Here is a 25,941-nt window from a genome sequence, read left to right on the forward strand (position 1 = left end):
AATTTTTCTTTTCATAATTAACATTCTATTCCATTCAAGTACAATTACCTCTTCCACTCCATCCTGCGTAAATTGAATTTCCTACTTGTTCTTACACTTTAACTAGGATCTTCTTCACTTTATTCAAAACGAGATAGAGTTGGAATATTAGTGGTCTTAGTAGATGTGTTTAACCATACCTGTTTTATCCCCCAAAATATCTCATCATTAAATCAATACACAAGCCAGTTGTTTTCTATGTGTGCACTGGTCTGTATATACATCAGGGTGTGTGGGTGCGAGAAGGGATTAGTTATAAAAGAGCAATACTCAACTGCTCAGGTGATTTGAAAAAGTTCTAAGAGATAAAAGTAAATCTGTGTATCAAAATAAATGCCGTGTTATCTTGGCATATGTTTTAAAGACTTCTTTTAGCAAGCCTTCTTAGAAACTTTGAAGTTCTTAGGTGACTTTATAGATATGACTTTATAGATATAAAGCACTTTTAAGCTTCCTACCTTAAGATTTATTTTAAATCCTCTTAATCTTTTCAATGAGATTAAGCTTTACTAAGAATTGAGTCTGATACAGTAGCATTTATATTGTATGGGGGAAATGCCTGAAAAATCAGAAAAAGATAGGATATTAGAAGTTTGACTAAGTCACTACGTAATAAAAAGAAAAAAGTTTCAATTTACAATGTGTACTCGTATATCCATGTATACTGTTTTGAAGTAGCACTCTATTAACTTTAACTTTCTATTGCTTGTATTTTTATGAATCTAGCACAAATATAGCTATGGTCTACAGTGACTTCTATTTTGAAGACCTTTCTGAATCAATGCAAATTGCTTTTAGAGTAATTTCATTAAAATATTGTTTTTAGAATAGTTTCAATGATGGATGTCATTCACAATAATATGTATATGACTTATAAAATATCTCAATCTTATGTGTTACATCAGAACACTGCATTTACAAATAATTCAAATATATAAAAATTACAGTATGTTAATATTTTTCTGCTAGGTCATAAAACAGTTAAAGGAAAATCACCTTGGATAAGTAGAGTACGATGACCTCAGTGGGCGTTTAATTTTATTTTCACATATTTCAACTTAACAAAAGGGCAGAAGCTACAACACAACATTCTTTTAAAACAAACACTAGGATAATTCATCTGGAATTAATGAAGAAGAATAAGAAAATTATTTCAAAGCCTTTATGGCAGATTGGAATAGATTAGAGCCTAGATATATTATGTGGGAGTCCAACAGCAAGAGCTACAGTATAAATGTCTCAAGCTATATTGTCCTTTTTGTCTTTAGCTTTCAGCAGCTTCCTTCTGATGTGTCTGAAGGGTTTTGTTTTGAATGTATAGATTTCACTGTATTTATTGAATCTGTCGATTTATGTGTTTTAGCACAGTGGGGTCATATTCAGCCACAATTTCTTCAAGGTTTTTGTTTTGTTTGTTTCAGTACTGCATTCTTTCATCTCTTTTCTTGGTACACGGATGTCTCAAATGCTACAAATTTTATTGTCTAACAGGTCTGAGGCTCTATTCATTTTTTTCACCAATTCTTTTCTCTATTTAGATGGATAATCTTTATTGATCTGTTGTCAAGTTCACTGACTTTTCTTTTCTGTCATCTTCATTCTGAATTGAACCCACCCAATGAAAACTTTCACTTCAGTTATTTCAGTTTTCAATTGTAAAATTTTCATCCAATTCTTCTTTATATATTTTATCTATTTGCTGAGACTTTGTATTTTTCCATTGATTTCAATAGTGTTCTCAATTATTTACAAGGGCATTTAAAAATAGCTACTTTATAGTGTTTGTCAGATAAATTCGACATTTAAACATGGGCATCTATTGATTGGCTTTTCCCATATCAGTTGATATTTTTCTGGTTGTTCATATGTTGAATAATTTTAGACTATACCCTAGGCATTTTAAATAATAAATATGAGATGCTGGATCTTATTTAAATCCTATTGAGGATATATGCATTTTATTTTAGCAAGCAGTTGATTTGTTTAGTTTCAGGTCACAAATTCCAATGTCTTCCCTGAGCCTTGTCTCCAATGTCCATTCTGTTTTCAAACCTTTGTTCTGTTTGTATTTGTATTTATCCTAAGTGTTTGCCATCAATGGTCAATCTGTGATATGGTTGGTGGTCTATTACTATATTTCTTTGTCTTTGGTATGCTGAATAAAATCAGATCCACATCTGTGCAACACAGGGGTGATTTAGGAGTTTATTAAAAATGTGATGGGGTCACTTTGCTTAGCTCCTCCCTCTGCCATCTCCCCTGTGCACTCCAGTTCCCTTTCCACTTAGACCTCTTGCCAGGAAGTTGGGGTTTAATACTCTGCTCTTCACTTCCATGACTGCACCCCCATCTGATGCAAGAAGCAAAAGAACAGGCAATATAAAACAAAAACAATAGGAGTCGCCCCTACCCCATGGAAAAATGACTGTAGCAAACAGAAAGGAAAGTTCCCCTCCCTCATAATTTTGACTACTATAAGCTTTTGTCACCATCAGCTATCACCACCAGCATGACGGAATTGCTTAAGGCTAGTACAAAGAAAAAGAGAGAAAAACAAAAACAACAAAAAAAGGGATGTGGCACAGGGAGGTTGGGATGGGGAAGGAATCTGGTATTCTCTTTAGGCATTGGGAGTCTCCTTTCCCACTCTTTGAGTCAGAACCAGAGTTCTCCCATCACTCTCTAACTCCATCTGTGGCCAGTTCTGAAGCATTGCGTTCAGACTATGGATATTTGAGGGGAAAAATGGTAAATTCACTGGCAATTGGGTCTTCTACCCATTTTACCTGCTACTGTTTGCTTGAGTCAGTCCTCATACAGCAGCTGCAGGCTTTCTATAGCTATATTCAGTGAGAAATAGTAGAGTGGAATGTCATTATTCCATCTTCCCTGGAATCAGAGTTGGTATATTGTTATCTTGACAACAGTGTCTCTATCTTGATTATATATTTCCCACAAATAATTAAATTTCATTTTTGTTGTTTTTTTTGTTTGGAAGTCCTAGGAACTTATAACATCTTCAAAAATATTGAAAATAATTTTTTCTCTATAATTAACATTTTTATAGTTTGTAATAAATTGCTCAAAAATATACCACTATTTTATAGTTTATTTTACATACATTGATCAAACATCAGTATTTTCTAGTGTAGTTTACTTTTGATAAATTTTGTAATTAATTTTATTTTATAAGATTGGTGCTATTTGTTCATGCATTCATTTTTAATTTTTTTGTTGGAAGATCAATTTTGTCTTTATTTATTAAATATTCCTAATTATTTCCACTTGACACTACCTATATCTGGATTCTCAATGCCATAAAAGTGCACATTTGTCTATTCATACAAAATTTTTGCCTGTTTAAATATGTGTTAGGGCCAGTGCTCTCCTGGTTTTTTTTCTGTTGTTATTTATATTTTTCTTATCTATTTTCTGGATATTTTTTTCATATCACTTAAAATCATATTAGCCAATCTCCTTTTAAAAAGAATAAACTCATTGGGATTATAATTTGAATTGCACTAAATTTTACATTAAGGTATGAGGACTAGCATTATTGTAGAATTAAGTCTTTCCACAGAGAAGCAAATTCTAACTTGCGGTAGATTAATTTTTTGGGGGGATGTTACTGTTTTGGTTCTTTAACTTGCAAAAGGATATATCTCTTGGACTTAAAATATCTATCTGTTATTTTGATTATATACATGGGTTTATATTCAAATTTGGTCATCTGTATTGTTGAAGTTTTTCATCATGAGAATATTTTTATAATGTCATTTTATCTCCTTGAGAATGTTTTTTGAGGCCAGGTTCTGAATATGGTTGGAAGTAAGTTGGGATAAAAATAGAACAGAGTTAATTTTTAGCTTTAATTTAGTGGTGACGTTGGAAGTCAACTTTATTAAGGTACTGTTAGATTTCTTCTGAGAATTTTTGGTGAACAAAATCTACTCTGCTCGCTAGTAACCCCAAGAAGATCCATAAAAGATCAGTGGTTTGTTTTACAGGAGCTGCCTCATAAATGCAGGAGAATACCAACTGATAGTGTCTCCTCCCCTCAGCTAATAAGGATAGCCACTTAATAGGTATAACCTAGACTTATTTTTTTTTTAGCCAAATGTACTTAAATAGAAAAATGTATAGACTATGAAAGAATATTTATTTAAACTTTGCTGGATTTTCCAGAACACTCTCCAGACTTCATCATGCATATAATAGAGCATAGTTTTAGTATGTTTGATTTGATGCTCTTAACCAAAAGCAACTATGGTATCATCATCCATTCAGTTGCACTGGACAAAATTTTAATCTAAGTATCATCTTCAATTTCAATATTTTCCACATATTCCACATACTATCTGCCAGCACATTTTTTGAGCCTTGCTTCTCTAATATCTCTGAAACTTGACATCTTCCATTACGTTTGTTAAATCCGGGCCCAATGCTTGAACATCTCTTACATGGATTTCTGCACAATCTTCTGGTATAGGGGGTCTCTTCACTAACAATACAAGTATTGAAACCACATATTGCCAGTGATGCTTCCAGTTATTAACCTTTTTTGCTGCAGTACCTTGTTTACCTTGCTTATTATTAATGAAGTAAGTGCTTTTAAGTTGTACATTATTTCTCCTGTGGGCAATCTTTTATAATTTATCTTCTCCACTGCATCTTTCATTCAGTGGTTTTCTCTATATTATGACAGAAGCAGAATATGTACTTTAAATTCAAAGAAAAAATTGTTTCACACAATAAATGTGTTTTAATGCCTGCTTTGTAAATTTCCAACAATTTTTATACATTATTTTTGTGTTCGCAGACAAGAGACTTCTAATTCTGTTTTTCTTTTCTTGATAGTGTTTAAACCACTTTTGCCATAGCAAGAACAAAAGGATATTTATGTAATTGTTTGTGGATTTAGGCCTTTTGCTATTTAAGTGAGAATTTTTCCAATAAAATTCTAACTCTTTAGGGTTGTTTGGTGACCTTGCATGAAATACTGGACTGGGAGTTGCATGACCTGAGATGTTTCTCAAAAATTTGGTTCTCTTCATTGTCAAGATGCTTAGTTTTGGAATGTCTTATTTATTTTCATGGCTTTATACAGCCATTCACATCTTAAAACACAGTGTGTAAGTTCTGATTTATCATTAATGAAACCAGATAAATATTAATATTTTAAATTGTTGTGATTTTGAGCTTTTGGGGGTTGGTGTTCATCATATTAGACTATTATTCTTCATAATATGGTTTAGATAGTTATACTCTGAGAAATATCAGTGATGCTATTTTCTTTTATACTTTTGTTCTTATTACTGTCATTTTATTCCACAGTTTGTTCATGTTGGTTTGAGTTTTGTTTTTTTTTTCACTTGTCGGTTTTATAGGACACATTTTACTAAACCCAGAAAATATTCTTAAATCAACTTAATTGGATATGCTCAACATCACAGTATACTGAAATTAACAGTCTGAGCTCCACAAAGGAGTCTGGCAGCCATTGGCAAACTTGCCTATTATAGGACCTCCTATTCTTCCTCAGGATAACTTGTACACAGCATACCATGAACACATACATATCAATCTGAATATTACACACTTTAATGAAAATGAGTCCATGTTTTCTTATGTTTAGATAAATATGCATATAAATGGAAGTTCTAATATTTTCTTCCTGTACATGCACAACAAATCTATTTTTTTTCTGCCTTGAATATACGTCACCCTAATTTGTGGACTGATAGACAGCTAGGAGATATTATTTACAGTTAAATGTGATTTATAATTTTTTCATTTTTTTTATTCTAGATGATTTATTTCCTACAGAATTTGATTGCTATTTCAATTAACTCATTATTATTTTGCTACATAGGGTAACCAGAAACACAATCAAAGGCTCTAGGCAAACAAAACTTGCACACATTGCTGGTCACTAAGCTATCCCCATGTACTCTATCATTTCACTGTGGGGAAAATATGACATATGTCATTTCTTCTGCATTGAACTGTCTCTCAACAAGCTCACTTCCATGCACCCCCATCTCCTCTTCCTGGCAGGTCTGCCAGAATGTTTGATGACTTATTGTTACTATTACATTTATCCTGCATCATCAATAAGCAAGTCCTAGGAAGGGAATACAGATTAATTCACTAAATGATACATTGATACATTCTCGGTATTATTGCCTGTTACTCAAATGTTAATGCAATGGTTATGGCAATCTCAATGTAAAATAAAATATCTCTGACTTAATAATAGTAGGCCATTAAATCACATAAATGTCTGAGAGCTCTCTGGGGAGTGTTAAAATTGAGCAGCCAAAACCAGCTGAGGAGGAAAAAAAAACAACAACAATCTGAGTATCTTTTGCTTTTCTTTCTTTTAAATAATCTTTTTTATAGAGTAAATTGTAGGGGAAATTATAAGCAATCTAAAATCACAAATGTATGGTCTTTAATGTATTATACAGGTTTTATAAAGGCACATTTTTTTCCCAAAATAAGCAAAATAAAGAGAGTCACAAACTATTTAATTGTAAAGCCTAAAGATAACCTTGGTCAAATTTTATTCTGATACTATTTTAAATTATTTTCTTTCCAATATAGAACAATATTAGTGACTGAACACCCAGTTTTAAAGAAATAATTGTGTATAGGCTATGGACAAAAATAATTTGGAGTGATTCTAGCCAAAATGAGACAGGAAACACAAAGAAATGTAATGCATTCTAATCCTTCTATTTTCTTCTGTGGTTTACAAATTTGCCAAGGTGTCTGGTAATTAGGTTAGAGTGCATAGTGAGATCATTGAAAGAGAATATGTTTTCTCCCCTATTTACTTTATTCTCTCTTCAAATAATTATGAGTTCTTGTCATATACTAGGCAATGTTCTCTGTATTGGAGGTGTAACAGAAGATAAAACAATGCCTGTTAAGGTTTCACTCTGCTAGAGCAACAAATAGTAGGCAAAACAATGAATATTTATATATTAGGAATAAAAAGATGTTACTGACAAAATACAGCAGGGTAAAAGATTAGTTATAGGAATGGGTCCTATCTGATAGAAAGTTATCAGAGGAAACTTCTCAAATAAATTGACATTGAGAAGTGATCTGAAGGAAGTGAGATAATGAGAAAATTGATATCTGGAAGGAAAGACACATAAACAGTCCTTGAGTCAAGTGAGCATATGTTGTATTCATGAACCTGAAAGGGACTATATGGTTGGACCCGAGTGAGCAAGAGAGAGTGATAAGAAAGATGATTATCATGGACTGATACAGCTTATTCATTTGCCCCTGTCTCCAGTTTACTCAGGCCTTAGTTAAAACAATAATGAATCTGCTTTGAAATACATATTTTAAAACATAAAATCACCCTATGAACTATTTGTTTATTTTTTACTTTATCACCTTATATTGTTCTTCCATGAGACCTGGCATTGAGAGAACAATACCAGAAATAGAGATCTTTTTTATTCTCTTCATTTCTGAGTTTATTCTAGGCTTTTCATTTAGCCTTATGTTTGTTACTTTAGGAATGTACTTGAAAATATGCTTGTCACAAGGACACAGTGAATGAAAAAGCAAGAACTGAAATAATAGCTTTTAAAGATGGCCTGAAAATGGATTATCTGCTTAGCCATTCTTTGTTGTTTTAAAAGTTTTTGATTGAAGAACGTATGAAAGAGAGTGCGAGCGAGCACGCATATATGTGTGTGTGTATTTCCAATCTGAATACCAGAAGACTACAGTAAAACATACCGTGTTTCAGATGTATTTAGAAAAGGCAATATGAGCAAATGGGAGGATATATTAAAGGCAGGAAAAAGACAGGAAAAAAATATTACTATGGGGGTCTCTTTTCCCAGTGACCACCAAGCTTCTGTTAGGCACATTGAATCCCTGTGGATATACTTGTAATAATGGATAGAAAATGAAATTGAAATCTAAACCCAAATAAAGTTCTCTTAATTTGATTTTGTCCTCTGGCATACCATAAGACATGAATAATTAAATAATGTTACAAATTAACAGCCTTTCCTTGTGTTATTCAACAAACTTATTTGCATTCAGTCTTCTTGATGTGTGTGTACTTGTCCCTATACATTTTCATATTCACAATATAGGCTGAAAAGTCACCTATACTCTCTGTATGTCAGTTTCATCAACTGCAAACTGAGAATGATAGTAATTACAACATAAGGTGAGTATAGGAATCAGTGCAATAATCTATTCATAGTGCTTAGTACGCACACTGACACATAGTAAACACACCATGTGATAATTATTGCTATGACATAGTACCATTTAGGAACAACCAAAATAAGATTGAATGAGAAAAATCATTTTGTATATCTTTCACATTGCTATGTTGCATTTGATTGCCCTTCCTGTCTACTGTACTAGGGAGAAATAATAGGAATATAAGGAAAATAGAAAGACAACAAGGTTGGTGGGGCAGGTTCCAGTTATGTCAAGGGCAGTATTCCCCAAAGTATATTTTTCAGAAATTAAAAATAAACTAAATTATATTGTTAAATTCTATATTATTTAGCTCTTCAAGAGATCTTCCCCCCATGGCCAGAAAAAGAGGCCTCAGTGTCACTGAGATGATAACACAAAACGAGCACCAGAAACAACAAAAAAGTTGTTGTTTATCCAAGATTTTTCAAATAAAACAAGCTATAAATATCTAAACATCCTGCTAGTACCTCAATTTTCTTTTTTACTTTTTTTAAGGAGAAGGTGCAATTAGATTAAACTGAACACTAGTAAAAATGTAATTTAGAAGAAAAACAACAGATTTTGTTATCCTGAAAACCTAGTTCAGGGAAACGCACAAGAACTGAGAAAGAACATCAATATAAAGGCCTTGATATGAGAATAATAAGCTGAGGTGGCAGCCTTTTTTTAAAGTCAGAGCTATTGTATGATCTTTGTGTTATACAATTACATGTATGGGACTTACATGTAACTTAATAATTATGAATGAAATACAGTTTTAATTTGCCTGAATCCTGGATTGCAATTATCCATCTTAGTGCTATTTTTCAAAGCATAGATAAATAAAAACTGATTACATGTTTGGAAAAATAGATAATCTGTAGAGAAAATCAGTGTACTTGATGTATCCCTCCCATTGCATATTTCCTTCTCAAACTGAACAGAATCAGAGAATTCCATTTGCTAGTTACGTTTTCTTCATTTACATATTGGGTTGTGAGCATGCTCTGAGCTGCTGCAATAGGTTTAAGTCCACATTTTAGCAACACCATATGTAATGTGCTGGGATGATTCTAAATATCTGATAAACTTGTACTGAATTCTAGTGCTGTTCAAAATTACAGCAAAAGAATATTCTAATAGTTAAAACATTTAATAATATGAGCAGCAGTACAATTTTCACCATTTTATGTCCTATTTGTTTCAAATATTTAAATTAACTTTATGCTAAAATAGTGGAACTATAATAAGCCAAATCTTTCGAATTAGACATTAGTGTGTCTAAAGGTCATAAATATAGAAATAAAAATAAACACATTTTTGGATGGTATTTCAGTATAACTTTGGTGAAAGATAGATGCCATGGTAGAAATAAGTTCGGGCCAGGCGCGGTGGCTCACGCCTGTAATCCCAGCACTTTGGCAGGCCAAGGCGGGCGGATCAGCAGGTCAGGAGATAGAGACCATTCTAGCTAACACGGTGAAACCCCGTCTCTACTAAAAAAAAAAAAAAAAACAAAAAAACAACAACAACAAAAAAAATTACCCGGGAGTGGTGGCGGGCGCCTGTAGTCCCAGCTACTCCGGAGGCTGAGGCAGGAGAATGGCGTGAACCCGGGAGGCAGAGCTTGCGGTCAGCATAGATCGCTCCACTGCACTCCAGCCTGGGCGACAGAGCGAGACTTGGTCTCAAATAATAAATAAATAAATAAATAGTTCGGATAATTAAGGTAGAAATTAGGGTATAAGTATAATTATTTTAGAACAGCATGATTCTTTTGAATAGGAGAACATAGGAACAAATACATTATTTAGGGAGACATTTCTAGTAGGTTTTAAAGAATAACTTATGTGCTAATTTAATTTGTAGGTAAAGTGAATTTTAGTTACCCCTAGCCAATCTTCATGGTCAAATTGTATCAGCAATTAAACTTTATTAGGGAAAATAAGATAAAATAATTTGCGTGAAGCGACTAAAAGAAATATCGTACCAATGACCTCTTGTAATAAATACTATTCACAAAAAAGTTGTGTAATCTGTTCATGTGTCCTTAAAAAGACAAAAACAAGCCTAATTGGAAAATCTCCAAGCCGCTTAGGGAGAGGCCTCAGCCCTCTTATATTTCAACTCTAACCATTGCCATTTATCAGAGTGAGCGTTCAATAGGCCCAGCTCAGATGAAGGGATGGAGAGAAGAGGACTATGACAATGATAAAGGGTGAACTTATCTTTATTGGTTCAAAAATTATTTTATTTGGAATACAACTAGCAAAATGGAAAAAAATACAAACTTTAAAAACAAATTACCTTGAAACAGATTCTTAGTCACCTAGGCTAGAGTTCAGTGGCACAATCATAGCTCACAGCAGCCTCGAACTCTTGGACTCAAGTGATGCTCCTGCCTCAGCCTACAGAGTAGCTAGGATTACAGGCCCGTGCCACCATACATGGCTATTTTTTTTCTTATTTTTCTGTAGAAATGGGGGTCTCGCTATGTTGATTGGGCTAGAAAAGATTTCCAAAATGGTAAGAGTTGCTCAGCATGTCCTCTCACCAGAGGAACATAAATTTAACTGCTGAAAGTTATTTATAAAAAAAGAAAAAAATAAAGTCTTTGACATTGTCTTAAATGGCATACAACAAAGGGAGAAACACCTATTAGAACCTTATGGTAATCAGAGACAGAGTCTGTGGTATTTGAGTCTTGATTGTTCCCTTAATTCCTCCCTCATTCCCACCCAACAAAGCATCACAAAAGCTCAGAAGCTCCAAAGCAAAGAAGTTCCTTCACCCCCCAACTCCTATTCTAGGACTACAGTTTCATTCTGAGAGGGGCAGGCCACCAGTAACTCTGATCTCTGCTGCTGTGATAGTTGACAGTATAGTGTAGCCATATCTTGTATATGTACTAGAAAACCAAAATCTTAATGGCTAACTTTATTGTGACATTTGTTTTATTGTGATGATCTGAAATAGAACCCACAATATCTTTGAGGTATACCTGTAAAATCAAAAGTACAAATGATAAGATAAACACACACAAAAAAAGTGAATGAATAAATGAATGCACATCAAAATATGCCTGACAAAATTAAGTTTATTTTTTGTTGCAAATCATATTGTTATATACAATGTAAGAAAACACTTGTTAATCATGTATCTGGTAAGGTACTTTTAGCCAGAACTTATAAAAAACACTTACAATTCAATAACAATACAGAAATAAACACATTAAAATATGAGCAAAGCATTTAAGTAGTTACCTCTTCAAAGAAGACAGCAGTGGCCTGTAAGCACACAAAAATATACTTGACATCATTAGTCATTTAAAAAAATACAAGTCTAAACTTGAAAACGCTACCACTTTACAACCACTAGATCAAATATAATAAAAATATAGACAATAATTTTCCATTAAGATGTAGAGAAATGGGAACCCTAATATGTTGCTAGTGAAAATGTAAAATCATCCAGCAATTTGGAAACTATTTTGGCAAGTCCTCAAAATGTTAAATATAAATTTATCATATGACCCATCAATTCCAATTCTTACATGTTCTGAAGAAAATTGAAAATATGTATCTACAGAAAAGTTGTCCAAAAATGTTACAGTAGCATTAATAAAAATTTAAAAATGGAAATAATCCAAATGTCTATCAACTGAGGAATGGATAAATGAAATATGTTACATCTGTACAATGAAAGATTAGATGGCGATACAAAGGAATGACATACTGACGCATGCCACTAAATGGACTAACCTTAAAAAATTATGCTAAAAACAAGACAGTCACAAAGACAACATATTGGTCATTACCATTTATAAGAAATATACAGAAAAGGCAAATGCATAGACACAAAATACATTATTGATCACCTAGAGCAGATGGGGAGATGGGAACTGAATGCTAATAGATTCTTTTCCTGGTTAAAAAAAAAATTCTAAAATTAGATTTGTGATGATGGTTGCACAAATTTCTAAATATACTAAAATCACTGAATTGCATACTTTAAATGGTAAAGTGTATAGTTCGTGAATTATATCTCAATATAGCTGTTTAAAAAATACATAGAAATTTTACACATAAAGCTATTTTTTAATAGTGTAATGGAGTCATTATACAGGTAATCAAATTAAATGTTCATTTAAAAACTTATCTGTTGGAATTTTGCTGGAATTTGCACAATATTTTCTCTAATTCACTATTTTTAATATTCTCATTTTTTAATTGACAAATATAAATTGTATATATTTGTCATATATAATACCTTGTTCTGAAATACACACACGCATGCACACATTAGGAATAGCTAAATTGACTCGTTAATAAGTGTTAGGGAAGCAGAAGGAGTCAATATTCTGCCTAAGACAATCCCTAAAGTACAAGCTAACACCTGATTTACTCTTTCTCTGTCCAAGCAAGGTTAGATAATCACATATAGAACTTTAAGAAATACCCTCCAACTTGTAGAAAAAATCAAGTGTGAAACCATAAATATGGTACATAGGAAGGGGAGAGTTATTTTCCGGACTCCTTTAACTGATAAGCAAAGATACAATATATCATGGATGGAGACTCCTGACATACCAGTTCTATCAAAGCAGAAATTGCAGATATAAATTATTATAAATAATTACAAAATGAAATTTTTGTAAAAATTAGACCAGAGGGAAAATAAAATTAGGTGGGTCTTGATTTTAAAAAAGTGGGTGTTGGAGTGGATTATGAGTTTTGATTATGCATCCAGCTCTGAAATGTTTATAAACTTGTTTGCTACTGACTCTTTAGTGCAGAATAGAAACAGAATAAAAGCCTATACTTAACACAGGGGCACAATGGAAAATGTTGCTATGCGTGTAACTGTAACTCAATCATTATATGTAACAGACAAGAAAAGAGAAAACTAGCAAAGAGGATTTTCATAAATAAAATGGTCACTTAAATTCAAGTAAGTTTTATGAGTATATCTATTTCATGATTTTACTTTTAACATATTATTTTAACAATGTGAAAGGAAGAAGACTGAATCAGTGAAAAATAGCTGTATATAAGATCTTCCATTTTTATGTAAGTCTAATTTCAAAATATTTAACAAAACCAGTCATTTTCTACCATGTAAAGTGAAATTAGTAAGTATTTGTATTTAAAATGAAATAATTAGAAAAATATTTATTCATTTATTTATGTTAAAATGTTTTAGGAAAACACTGTCAGGAATTTCAAGTAGATATTTCAGAGGAAAAATCTGTTATAAAATTGTGTTGCAAAGAAAGGGGAATGCTTATACACTGCTGATGGGAATGTAACTTTATTCAGCCACTATGGAAAGCAGTTCAGAGATTTCTCAAAGAACTTCGAACAGAAATACCATTCAAACCACCAAACCCATTACTGGATATATATCCAAAGGAAAATAAATTGTTCTACTAAAAAGACACATGCAATTGTATGTTCATTGCAGCACTATTCACAACAACAAATACATAGAATCAACCTAGATACCCATTAATGGTAGACTGGATAAAAAAATGTGGTGATATATACCACAGAATACTATGCAGCCATAAAAAAGAACAAAATCACATCCTTTGCAGTGACATGGATGTAGCTGGAGGCCACTGTCTTAAGGTAATTAACAGCAAAACACAAAATCAAATGCCACATGTTCTCACTTATACATGGAAGCTAAACATTGAGTACACATGGACATAAAGATGGGAACAATAGAGACAGGGAGCTACTAGAGAGGGTTGGGAGGGAAGGAGGTGGGCAAGTGCTGAAAAAACTACCATTAGGTACGATGTTCAGTACCTGGGTGACAGGATCATTCATACCTGAAATGTCACCATCAAGCAATATGCCCATGTAACAAACCTGCAAGTGTACCCCCTGAACCTAAAATAAAACTTGAAATTTAAAAAAATCGGCCGGGCATGGTGGCTCATGTTTGTAATCCCAGCACTTTGGGAGGCCAAGACGGGTGGATCACAAGGTCAGGAGATCAAGACCATCCTGACTAACATGGTGAAACCCCGTCTCTACTAAAAATACAAAAAATTAGCTGGGTGTGGTGGTGGGCGCCTGTAGTCCCAGCTACTTGGGAGGCTGAGGCAGGAGAATGGTGTGAACCCAGGAGGCAGAGGTTGCAGTGAGCCGAGATGGCACCACTGTACTCCAGCCTGGGCAACAGAGTGAGACTCTGTCTCAAAAAAAAAAAAAAAATCAAAATATATATGCTACAAATACATGGATTTTTAAAATCAGATATGTTTTCTGTACAGGTGTTTAATGTTAGTTTCTTAACATATTTTTTTTCTGCTTATAGTACAAAGTAAAACATTCATCAGGGTAGTAATTTGAGGTTTAAAAAGTTACCCATTAGAATTACATGTATGGTATTAGTATTTTGTATTATACAACTGAGGTAAACATAGCCATGCATTTAATATTATTTGTCCTTTCACAAATAAATATGTATATCTTAATTTCAAAAACCATTTTCTTTAATATCAACTCTTGTTGCACCCAGCTTCTAAACCCACAAAATTCTGAAGATTTTCAAATTTGTTCATTTAATGAGGTTCTGTTACATTTCTGCTTATATCTGCTTGTTTATCTGGAGTCATCTTAATAGTAGGTGAAAAAAATATTAAAGGCAAAAATTTTAAAAGAATTTTTAAAATCCTAGAGTGGACATTAGCCAATTGAATAGAATAAATATATGAAAATTTACATTATGTATTTAGCAAAGTTTATACTTTCAGATAATTTTTATATATTAAACTAGCCTTTAGTTAACAAAAATATCCAGATTATAATTTGTACCAAGATATTTTTGTAAACCTTATTGGTCACATGTGAAGGGTGATTCTTGTCTATAATTTATTGATTCATTTATGTCAAAATAATATATAGAAATGCTTTATTAATTTTAAAATTGTGGTAATTGTTATTTTTACGCTCTCATTTCAAATAAATGATTAGGAGACAATGAGCATCACCCTGTGAAGACAGGATATGTCTTGTTTTGGCCTGTGTCTATGAGTTTTTCATTCTGCAGACTAATTTTTACACATTTTTTAAACCAGAAATGTAATGGAGATTAAGGGCAATAAAATGGAGATTACCTGACAAAATATTTTAGCCAAGCTCAACTTTAGTAAGCCTATGATATTCTCAGCTCTTATTTTTTGAACTATAATGAGAAGAATATGGCAGCTGTTTGTCATCCTATCATTCTTCCAATAACTTTTTTAAGCATATTAATATGATTGTAATTTTATATTAATCATGTAACTGACTTGTCATTGTAGCATTTGTTCATCTCAGTTATGTTACCAAAATTTGGGTGTTTTATTTATTGGTATTTCTAATACTTTTAAATGAAATTTTGTGGAACAGGACATAAAAAGATTTGGCTATTCCTACCTTTTGCCATTGAATAAGATTTAAAACCAGCAATATATGGAAAGGTTTTGCTCTGAATTTTAATTTTCTTTTGAGAGGAGTTCAAGAATGTAACCATAAATTATGATTATCATGTTAGTAATAATAGCAATAACAACATTATGGTGGATCATTGTTTTTTAAAAGTGCTTTCGTACTCTTTATTTTTAGTTCTGTCTCTCCCTCTCTCACACACAAAGAATAGAAAAGGCATTAACTTCTATTTCAGAAATAGAACACTATGATTAAAGAGGTCTAATAATTTGGGTATGATCACAAAATTACTAAAAATCAAACCTAGGATTCAAACCCAGCACTTCAGAGATCAAAATGAAATAACTTTTCAATATAATCATGATGATGCTTTGGATTATTTCTTCTGACAAGTGACAGTGAAATATTAATTGAAAATGGATAAAAAGTGATTCTAGTATTATTGATTCATGTATTGGTGTGCCTATCTTGAATATTACATATTTATATTATATATATATTATATTTTTAAAAGGATTATATACCTTGTCTGGCAATTATCTTTACATAATAGTATTTGAGAGTAAAAAATGTAACAGGAATTAATAGAAAATGAATAAAAGTATAGCAAACTACTTTTTGTATAACATAGTATTCACATTGTTAGACTTTAAAGTTCTGAAATCAAACTTTGGTAAAAAAGAAAAATGTTTCCATCTATATACATATACCTAAAGCTATTACTATGAACAAATCTTGGTAACTGAAAGAGAACTGTACTTTATGGTTTTACATGACCATTTTGTGATCATTTGAAACACAAATCAGTAATTTTTACTGTCTTAATTTTTACCATTTTTCTTTTGCCAAAATGGGCCATGATTCACTGTAATCAGTTAAATGTTCATTCTTTTACCAAATACACTGTATGACATCACTTTCTTGCATACCCATACATCATTCCGTCTATAATTACTAGTTCAAAAAATGAAGAATTTGTATAACAGTATTTCAATGTTAGCAATGGGTCCTAAACAGCAGATCCTGCTTATGAACTCATTTAAATCTCATAATAACCTTAGATGGACATACCATTATTTGTCAGTATCATAAATGAGGAACAGACACCAAAAGCATAACTGTTTGCCCATGCAATTATACAAATGTGGTTTATAGCACTACCATAATCCTTGATTGATTGATTGATTGAGACAGGGTCTTACTCTGTCACCCAGGCTGGAGTATTTCTTTATTTTCAGTTTTTCCTACTGTCACTTCTTTGATCCCCTTTTGCCTAAATGGCACAAATGCCTCTCCTTTTAGATATCTGAGATCAGTGTGGAAGGTCTACTGGAAATCTGCATTCAGTTATAATGATACAAATCTATACTATTCAAGTCTCTAGAGAATGTTCTAAAATGTAATGATATTTCTAAAACATTCCTTATACTTTGTAGTTCAAGTAGTGTCCTAAGTGTTCATGATGATAGACTTTATAAGAGGCCCCTGACTTGTATATGCTCGAATAGTATCTGGGTATATGCAAAAACAGTTATAGTGAGCAAAGTGCAGAGCTAATTTTTATACAAATTTATTTGGCTTTCGTTTATTCGCGTAAAGGCATATGCTTACTCCTGGAAAATGTAGATGTATTACCCAGGTTTACCCAGTTCTCTATTATGTCCTTATATTTTAGATTTTCATTTTGTATTTAATATAAATGCAAAAACGTGTTAATATGTTCAAGTGAGAGAAAAAGAGCATAAACACAATTGGTCTTCAGCACATCTACCACCTTATACCCAACTTAATCATTTTCAGTATATTCATTTTAATTTATGTTTTTGAACACTCACATAAGCAGAAAACCACATTCATTGTATTGGCCGAAGAAAAGATAAAGAGAGATTTAATCTACAAATGCTTAGCTTGCATCAGGCAAAGATGAAAAGTGGTCCTAAGTTGCTGTGACGAAAGTTTCACAGTAATTAGCTTTGAGGAAAACAGTGAAATCTTTGCTTTATAGTCATAGTACATGAAAGTTTCTACCTATTAAATGTAAAAGAAACTGTACCACTGAAGTCAGTACCATAAAGGTGTTATAAGCATATATTTGGTAGCCACAAACCATCTTCTGCCAAAATGATACTGTTATTTTTGTTTGTTTGTTTGTTTGTTTGAGACAGAGTCTCACTCTGTTGCCCAAGCTGGAGTGCAGTGGTGCAATCTCGGCTCACTGCAACCTCCACCTCCCAGGTTCAGGAGATTCTGCCTCGGCCTCCCTAGTGGCTAGGAAAACAAGCGTGCACCACCATGCCCAGCTAATTTTTTGTATTTTCACTAGAGACGGGGTTTCACCATATTGGGCAGGCTAGTCTTGAACTCCTGACCTCCTGATCCACCTGCCTTGGCCTCCAAAAGTTCTGGGATTACAGGCATGAGCCACCGTGCCAGGCCCATTTTACGGGTTCTATATTTACTTAGTAATTTTAGTTTATGGAGTAATTGAGTATGTAAGCCTAAGAAATGTATTCCAGTACCTTAGAATGTGACCTAATGCCCAAAGTTTTGTACATTTTAAGTAACATAATGGAAATTCCAGTAATATTAGGATCCTCGATTTTTTTCCCTTTAAAGAGTAATTAATCATATGTAAGAAATGCTGATATAATCCAAACTAACAAATTAATGCTACGAATAATATTTATTACAAATTACTATAAATATTTTACTTTGTTACATAAGAGGTGCACATAATTCAAAAATCAAGGAAATTTTTCCTAAATAATCTAATATGTAAATTAGCAGAATCACATATGTAAGCCTAAGAAATATATGCCAAAATTTTTGTACATTTTAAGTAACATAATAGAAATTCTGGTAATATTAGGATCCTCAAGATTTTTTTTCCCTTTAAAGAGTCGTTAATCATATGTAAGCAATGCTGATATAATCTAAACTAACAAATTAATGCTACTCATAATAATGATAATATTTATTACAAAGTACTACAATGTATATATTTTGCTTTGTTACTTAAGAGGTGCACACATAATTCAAAAATCAAGGAAAATTTTGCTAAATAATCTAGAATGTAAATTACCAGAATCACATAATTTTGCCATCTTAAAATATTGAAGCTCAAACTCTGAAGATTAGCGACTTGTTCAGAGTGACAAAAATTGTCATAAAGAGCTGGAATTACAATCTACATCACTTAATTCATGCTTCAATTTCCTACTGTAGCTGTCAGCTTGTACCTCTTGGCATTATGAACTATATAAAGGAGAAATATGATATGTGAAATAACTATAGAATAAAAATTGCCAAACCTTCATACCAGCTACTTTTGTTATAGCTTATTTCCTTATTGTGTCTTATTATGCAGTTTATCCACATATTTTCATTGCACATGTATACATCCAACTCTTCATAGTGTCATACATATTCCATTTATTTCAATTTACTTCCAGTAGATTAAATGTGGCTCAGTCACAGTACTATTAAGGATGACAACCTCTCTGCATATTTAAGAGAAACTTGAACAAAGTAAATCAGTTATACTATTTTCCATGTTGAAGAATGAACTCTTGACATCCTCTGTAATAGCACAACTACAAAATTCTCCACCAATACTTTAAGGCAGAACATCTAGCTTAGGCTCCTATACTGAATATTTTCTTGCAATGCTAGCCAATGCATCTTGGTTTCTGTGACAATTTAATGCTGCGAAGATAAAACTTTAATGAACCTTAAAATATTCTTCACCCACCCCTAATATGGCTTTAGCCATACTGAACTCCTTTAGTTATTTTAACACATCATGCTCCAAATTCCTCTGTGACTTTATTCTATATTCTTACTTGCAGGCATTTTTACCCAATCTACTCCCAATTTATTAGTAAATTCCTGCAGAAATTTTAAGAGATCAAATGTCACTAGCTATGTAGTATCTTTAAATCCTGGAAATTCAATTAATGAGATTGTTTCTCTTTGGCATCAACATATCTCACAAAGACATCTCCATATTATACAAACACTTTGTACATATTTATGCCTGCTAACTGACAATACAAATAGTATAGTTTGTGTTTCTTTTTAATATCTATCTGTTACATCGGATTATAAATACATTGCATTCTGTGTGTCTTATTCATCTTGGCATTTCCAGTATCAACTATAGTGATTGGTAAGAAAGGAGATGTTAAATAAAATCACAAATCAATTAATCTGATTCAAATTGGAAATGTGTTTTAATGCTGTAGAAATGATGGTGATCTTCAATTAGAGCTCCAAAGGCTACATCACTTCACAATATATAGAAACTAATGATATCTACATAGCCCTCACTGGTAGAGAAGAAGTTCCTCCTCAGGGATAGCAAGCAAAGAAATCTGAGACTTTGATTGCCTGTGGCCCAGGTCCCTGGTAATGTAGGAGTTCCTTGATAGAAAGAGCAAACCAGAAAGACCAGGAAATAATAACACCACTTCCATCCACTGCTTACTCTTAGAGCCGGAGTACCACTTTGAGAAAAAATGGTTCCCTCCACCCAGCTCTGATGCTGTGGCAGGAGGTTCTGCCCACAGGAGAGGCTGGCCATATGACAAAGAGCTCTGCAGATTTGTCTGAGATGACTGGGTTTACTTGGTACAAAAAGCATAGAATTCCATGCCTAAGGACACTATTAAAAATAATGAAGATCTTGGTGGGCAGTGACTAAGAAGAGGCTAGTAGACCCATAATATACACAGAACAACAGAGCAGCCGGAAATGTGATAGAATCAGGAAGAGAGACAGCCCAGGATGTCCCTATGGAGATCACAGTCAACTCAGGGCTTCTGGAAGGCTGTGTGCATGTGCTGGGTTGCCCTCACTCAGGAGCAATCTGAGCAGGACAAGGCATGAAAATGAAAACATTCTCCAAGCTACATGCAGACCCATCAACACAGGGCAGAAACCTCATAGACACAAGGAGCTTAAACACAACTTCTAGCAAAACAGTGACTGAACAGTTAATTATTCTGACATGGAGGTAACTACTAGAGAAGCTAAACGTAAAGATAAAATAACACTTATCCTCAGCTTTCTGGAAGACTGTACATGCCCAACAAGGCTGCACCCTCTAAAGCACAATAAGAGAAGGACCCTCCAAGCTGGCAGTCTGTTGAATGTGAGACTGACATAAACTCCCTAAATAATGATTGCAGCCTCCAAGCCACACACACATATCCAACAGTAAAAGGGTAAAACTCCAACTGGCTAAGGAGAGCTTATGCAAAATGTTTCAACAATAAATAGCTATATTCTTCCTGGGACAACCTCTAGATATTAGACTCAAAGATTAAAAATAATGGGAAAATATGATCAGGGGAAAATATGATCAGGGAAAACACTGCAAGGAAAATATCCTTCACAGAGTTAATTCAGGCAAATCACTATGCAAACAAATGACCAAGCAAGCAGCAGCAATAATAACCACTGCCAGATGGAGGGGTGGGTAATGTATTCATAGGTGCTACAACATATTACCGAAAATATCCCACTTGCAACAGAAATATATGACACATGCAAAGAAACAAGAAAATATGACCCATACACAGTGAAAAAGCAAACAAGAAAAACTGTCTTTGATGGGGCCTACATGGTAAATTTAGCCAAAAAAGACTTCAAAGCAGCTCTTAAAAACATGCTCAAAGAATTAAAGGACACTAAGATTAAATAAAGGATGGCATGATGACAATTTCATATCAAATGGAGAATATCAATAAGATACAGATATAAGAAATACAAAGGAAATTCTTTAATGAACTGAAATGAAAAATTCACAGGAGCAGACTAATAGTACTGACACATGTGACAATATTGATGGATCTTGAAAACATGCTAAGTGAAAAAACGAGTCACAGTATCTATAATATTCCATTTATATGAAAAGTCTAGAATAGGCAGTTTATAAGTAGATTAGTGATTGCCTAGAACCTTGAGGGTTATTATGGGTCAAATTATCACTCCCCACCCAAATTCATATGTTGAAGTTCTAACTTCCAGTACCTTAGAATATGACCTAATTTGGAAATAGTGTAATGTATTCTATATGGGAATGAAAACAGGCATTAGGTAAAAACAGAAGCTAAATAAAGTATGGACTTCAGTTAATAAATCACTATTTTCATTAATTGTGACAAATGCCAGATCTTAAGCTGTTAAGAGGAGAAACTGGGTAAGGGGTATATGGGAACTCGGTGCAATCTTGGTAACTTTTCAGCAAATCTGAAACTACTCAAACGTTTAAGCATGAGACTGAGGCATAAAAAAAGATTTTGTCCTTAACATTATAGAGCATGTTAAGAAATTTGGACTTTAAGAATTTTGGAAAATAATTGAAAGATTAATTAAAAGAAAGTAGTCACTTTTGAGGAGTCCATTAATACAGTAGATCACAGTGGTTTTAGGCAATATTTGTTCTCCGAAAGTACCACATGCGTGATTTGATGGGAAATCAAATATTACTTTTTTCTTCTCTGTAGTCATGTAGTGAGGATTTATATTTTAATTTTGGACATTATATCTGCACCCACAGTTCTGGTAGCTCCACCATGCAATGTTGCACAAATACAGAGACATAAACATAGACATATGTAACTTGGACTGATTAGGAATATGTCTCTTGGAACTTCAGAAAAGAGAAGGCTGAAGAAACTGTATGTAATATAATGTATCATATCTTCTACAGACCTGCTTTTTTACTTACATAGTGTATTTTATAGATAAATATAGAACATTTTAAAAAGAAATATAAACACTTAGATATGGTCTTGCACACAATAGTGGCATTGCCTACACTGGCATATAGATTGGATGCACTAATTGCTATGTGAGTTTTCCAGCTTAATCTCAGGAGAAGCCTTTATATCTTTTTCAACCACAAGACTTGGGAACTATTCATACCACTACTTGCTTTCTCCTGATTTAGAGTGCCTTTTGTTTTTAAATCATATGACTGCATAGTTGCATATTTCTCGGTAACTAAGGATTTAAGGAATTATAAATATATCCCATGACTGGAGTCTTTCAAAGGAGATGATGTATTTTCACTAAGAGGATATCTATCAATGTTTCATTATTAAATTTAATTATTAAGCAACACTCCAGAAGAAAAACTTGCCTGTACATATAACTTTCTCAAACCTTGATAGCACATTTATCCTTTGCTGTTCATCCATTTGTGTATTTATGGTCAAGGTGAAAAAAACTGAAATCTGTGATACAGACTTTATTGGCTTTGAGCCATCATGATGATTTTCTCTGCCAACACAATGTATTATTTCATAATTAGGTAAAGAGTCTCTCCCCAATCCTCTCTTTTAATAAAACACCACAGAGAGGGAATTTGAGCGACATAGAACAATTTTAGAATTTAACTGTTTTAATGAATGGATTTCATTCAAATAAATACATGCATATATTCATACATAATTGTAAGTGTGATTTTTATATATTTTATTTTTTCTGATCTAAGAGACAGAGAAATAAGCCAAAAATAATCATATGCAGGATATTATTGCTTAAAAAGCAACAGAAATTCAGACATATATGTCTGAAAAGAATATATATATATGTATATATATATATATACTTTTAATTTTGGGGTACAAGTGCAGGTTTGTTACATAGGTAAACTAGTATCATGGAAGTTTGTTGTACAGATTATTTTATCACCCAGTTATTAAGCCTAGTATGAAATATATATTCACTTTTTGTTTTTCTTAAATATTGCCAGTAAAAGTAAAACATCACTTCACCTGTACAATTAAGAGCATGCCATGTAACACAATGAAATATTTTTTTCCCAAAACAATGATAGCTTTGACATGCATATTACTACTGCAAATTTTAAAATTTCTACTCATATAAAAGAGGGATATTCCAGACAAATTTCAGGCCTTACTCTCTGAAAAAAGATATGACTCAAAGAAAAATAATTGTCAACGTTGTAACTCAGGAGTATGTGAAAAATGAGGGGAGGCCCTCCACATGTGATATAGGCCCATTGTTCAAATACAGACTCTCTAGGAAAAAAAAGACATGAAAATAAATTTTGCATTGTTGATAATTGCATTTAACCAAGACGGTAAATTTTTCTCTCTGAAAACATTTTTAAGGGAGGAGGATTAGCAACTCATATTAAAGTTAAAAAGAGGTATTAAAATGTATGGCATTGTATAAAAATAATCTTCTGGGGGGAAAACTAATTGTATACATGAATAATTGTATTATACATGGGTAATCGTATTAACACATTGACCTCATTAGATGGTTGCTAAACCTGGACCAATCATTCTGGATGCTCTGCTATTCACCAATTATTTTTATTTTTTCTTTATTGGATTTTAAAATCTGTCCAGTTATGGAACAAAACACAGTGTAATCTAGGAGAAAATCACGTGAAAGTAAAAAATGGCAAGAAATGTGACTCCTTCTATTAAGGATTTCATCACTTAATTTATCTTTAGATTACTTCTATTGCGTTTTTAGAAGAACAGTTGTTTAAACTGCAAGCTGTCTGTGATGGATTCTACCCTTTATTACTCAAGTGGTTATTGTATAAATATTCACTTTTCATAGTTCATTGACCCCTATACTTTCTAACAGTCTGTCAGCCTTTGTTTTCTTTTCATTTCCCCTTATTACTTAAATGGTTGATTATTTTAGGAACATTCCCCTAAGACCCGTGGATTATTTATGTATGTGTCATAGATCTCTGGCAAAACCCATGTGCACTTTATTCTGCTTCTTCAACTGGGCAATTACACAAAACTGTATTACCTCAAAATAAAGGAGAATTGTCTTGCAGTAAATTCAGATCTCATATCTAAAATGGACACAGCAAACTGTCCAGATATCACACTTGAGACTTCTCAGTTTCACTCATTGTCACTTTCTTCAACATTATGTTTTTTCACTTTTCTTCACCCTCCTCTGATTTCTGCAACTTGCCACCCAGCTCCAGTCTTAGAAAGAGTATAAACTCACTATCCATGAACTTCCCTCTCTTCTTTCAATCTAAATCCACACGCATCTGCACTCTTGTCTTCTCTTACATTAGAGAACCTTCTTTCTGTCTAATTTCCCGAAAGGGCTCCGGATTCTGCCACTTTTTTTTTTTTCTGTAACTTCGTTTATTAATAGTACATGTTATTTTCTATACAATTGACTTTTCTCCACCAATTTGGTCCTAAGAGCTTTAGGACCAAAAGCTCTTTTTTGTTCCATGCTCAGTTCTCTACTGTTATATAACACAAACAAAAACAACATCCTTGCTATGCTGTCTCCCTATAAATCTCTTGCTCAACGAAAAAGTTTTCTAAAAATTACTGTCTAAAACCTGTTTCCTTTTTTTCTTTTTCTTTTTGTTTATCTAGCCGCAACACTAGTTGTTCAAATGGTCCATATCTTGCTAAATACACTGGACATTTTCTAATCTTAATCTTTTAAAACATTTCAGCATTATCCAATGAAGCATTCTTTTCTTTTTAAAAGTCAATTCTGTTTATTTGGCTTCAGTGAAATTGTGTTGTCTTGGTTTTTCTTCTACCAGTTTCTTTGCTCAATTTTGTCTACTCTCAAGAATCTTCTTTCCTTATGGTTACTTTTAGGTCTATAATCCATTTTGTCTTAATTTTTGTATATCTTGCAAGGTATGGATTAAGACTGGCTCTTTCTTTTTTTGAAACAACAATCTGATTCTCCCAGCATCATTTGATAAAATGCTCTTTCCCACTGAATCGCCTTTACACTGTTGTCAAAATTAATTGACCATGTAACTAGATTATTTGTAGATTCTGTATTCTGTGTCATTAACAAGTGTGTCTTTCTCTCTTACCAGTACCACCACTCTTGTGATTACTACACATTATAACAAGTCTCGAAGTCAGAGAGTGTTAGAACTCCAATTGTATTACTATTTTTTTCGTAGCATTTTCACATGATTTATAAAACCATCTTGCCTATTTCTATAAAATACCTGCTAGGATTTTCACTGGGACTATACTTAATCTGTAGATCAATTTGTGGAGAATTAATATCTGAAAGTATTGATTCAAATGGTAGGGTTTTCACCATGATTAAAAGCTGTTAGGATCAAATTGTTAGAGAAAAGCCAATAGTGTAAAAGAGGAAAAGTATTATTAATGATCCATGACCACAATATATCTATTTATTTAGATATTCTTTAATTTCTGTCAACAGTCTT

This window comes from Pan paniscus, chromosome 5 (assembly GCF_029289425.2).
Source record: "Pan paniscus chromosome 5, NHGRI_mPanPan1-v2.0_pri, whole genome shotgun sequence".
NCBI lineage: Eukaryota > Metazoa > Chordata > Mammalia > Primates > Hominidae > Pan > Pan paniscus.